Here is a 2996-nt window from a genome sequence, read left to right on the forward strand (position 1 = left end):
AAAAAAAAAAAAAAAATCCAGAATAAACATTACTGCCACAACAAGAGTCCTCCATAGGCTAGACCGGCCCATTTAACAAAACTCGGTTCGACCTTTGCAGACTTCAAAGGCGTCCCTGTAATATGCAACCCCTGAATTGGGACACAACTAGTTGTTAGTTCATTGCAAAAATGGTTGCTAACTGGCCCAAATCCAAGTCCATTCTCAAGTCTCTATGATATTCTTGTTCTCTAGACTCCTTCAAATTTAAGCCAACAGGACTTTTCACCTGTTTTATTGTTTCATCATATTTTGTCTGATCAATTAGAAAAGTAACAACCCACCATTCATCAAACTGCAATAATGTACGGTACACAGATTAAGGTTTTTATTAAAAAAACAAAAACACAAAAAAAAACATCTCTGGTTACGCATGTAACCATGGTTCCCTGAGAAGGGAACGATGACCGGTGTCTGAAGCATACATCTAAAAACGACAATAACATTGGCCGGCGACAGCCTATGATGTCATTACCCTGCACGATCACAGTATAAATGGGTGCCGGGATAACACATCATCTTCTTCTTCGTCTGAAGCATGGCAAGGAAACTAGAGGACACAGTGTCTCGTTCCCTTCTCAGGGAACCATGGTTACATACGTAACCTGAGACATTCCCTTCCGAGGAACTTCGAACTGCGTCCTCTAGGGGTCGCTATGGGGAACGGTACACCCACTCCACCATGCTGAGGGGAGTGCATGCCAAAAACCCACGGTGAGCACTAAGTACCAACTCTACCATAGCCATGGGAGTTGCCCCAAAGGACGTCTTGACGGCTATCAGTGACATTATCCCCTTCAGCCAAGGGCCTGAGCTGCATACCCTAAAATAACTTACCTGTTAAGGGCTGGGCTAGGAAGCCCAAGCCTAGGGCAGAGCTCAAGGCTTGGAATCAGAAGAAAAAGATTCCTTTATGGGGATATGGCCAGGTGTCTAAAAAAACACACCAGACCCTGGGCCTGTCACCCAGGGGGAGGGGGGCTACCACCGGTTCTGAATAAACCTGCTCAAAGAACTGACTCGACAGATCTTTGGTAGCAACACCCTGCTCAGAAATGTATCAACAGAGATACATTAATTGAGTGGAGCCTAAGGCGAGAACCGGGGCCTAAGCCAACTCAGAGAAAGGGAACGAGGCTGACAGCGTGTAACGCTTACCATACAGGATTTTAGAAAGTGCGCAGAATGCTAAGCGTCCACACTTACCACAATGTGGATTTTAGAAAGTGCACAGAAGCTTAGCGTGTGCACTTACCATAGCATGGATTTTGAAACACCGTTGCTTAAGGGGTAACCGAGGCTGTATTAAGCCAGCCTATGTGACTGTGGCACACTCACAGAACAGATTCCGAAGCATCTGCTCACAGATGCCCAGAAGTCCTCAGACACTCAATCGGGAGCGGCAGGCTCAAAGACAACCCTCTGAGGTGAGGGGAGCCACTGCCTGGCTTGACCCGAATAGAGGCAGCTTATCAGGGAAGCAGCAAGCGGCCCAACTATCTGATGTCACTGCCACGGAGCTCAAGAGCGGAGGGTTCAACCCCTAGCGAGGAGAGAGAGGAACCCAGCTCGACCGAAGTGACCAATAGCCCAGGGTAGAGGACCTAACTCTAGAGTCGAGAGGAGGACTCACCCAGTCTGCCCAGGACTGGTGAGCTCAAAGGGACCCCCCCGCAGTGAGGGGAGCACAGCCATGTCTGGGGGCAGATAGATCACAAATTGGACATCAGAAATGGGATCCTGCTAGAAGGGGATCACACATTTCTAAGGGAACAACAGGGTCCAAACATAAAGGCTCGATAGAGAGCGTGGGTCCCGTATAACCAGACCCAATAGATTCTGAAGAAATAGCGGGACCCAATAACCATTAATGCGTATAAAGGTTACTGCTCCCCAGAGCAGAGAGCACAAAAGAGGGGTTTCCACAGGAACACAAATCCCTCTTACCTCAGGGAACGCAGTGTACTCCAGTCCACTCCACAGAGGGGTGATTACTGGTTCAACCATAAGGGCAGTGTGACAGTGAGGACTCACGGGCCCGACCGTCTATGGAACGTTGAGCTCCTCAACGCCTCAGCGAGAGGAATTCTAGCTCAGAGAATGTGCATGAAGGTTAAGGAACGACTCAAATCTCGGGAGACCCCTCAGGGTGAGAAATGAATAGCGCACCCTGGCCAGAGGATAGGGAGCATGTCACGAAGCATGTACTCAGAAGACTGCTAGCCCACGAGAAGGACCCGCAGGTCCTGAGGTTGCAGCGTTATACTGGGGACCTGATGCTGGGAGGCTTCCTCAGAAGCCCAGGCTGCGTGTCCAAGCCGAAGATGAGGGCTATCACCAGCCTGGATCCAGAACCGATGAGTGAAACCATCACTGTAATCAGTCAACAGCAGGAGGTCCTGACTCAGCAGGTGGGTCAAACCTAAAAGTCAGAAAACAGAACAGGTCCGAGTAGCGCTGCAGAGACAGGCTAGCAAGAACTAGCAGTAGGGTAGATGAAAATGGATCGTACTCACCAACCATGGCTCCCGCGCATGACTCAGGCTCATGGATATAGGCTGGAGGCAAAGTCCGAAGCCTGGACCTTCATGGAATGAAGGATTTAAAGGCAGCCGAGCGTGTCTTGGCCTCCTTAAACTTCACGATCACCGTCTCGACGGAAGTGGCGAAAAGCTCAGAAGGGGAAACCGGCGCATCAAGAAGAAAGCCCTTCTATTTCGACCCAATAGCCACCAGACTCACCCACAGATGTCTCTCCATAACCACCATGGCCGCCATGGATCTGCCAATGGCAGTGGCGGCCTGTTTAGCGGCACGGAGAGCAAGATCCGTGGTGTGACGCAACTCAGCCACCTCATCAGAGGATAGACCCTGCCTTTATCCACTTTCAGCAGATCAGCTTGATAAGCCTGAAGCACCGCCATAGTGTGCAACGAGGCTGCAGCCTGACCTGCTGC

This window comes from Sinocyclocheilus rhinocerous, unplaced genomic scaffold (genome assembly GCF_001515625.1).
Source record: "Sinocyclocheilus rhinocerous isolate Xijiao unplaced genomic scaffold, SAMN03320098_v1.1 scaffold1048, whole genome shotgun sequence".
NCBI lineage: Eukaryota > Metazoa > Chordata > Actinopteri > Cypriniformes > Cyprinidae > Sinocyclocheilus > Sinocyclocheilus rhinocerous.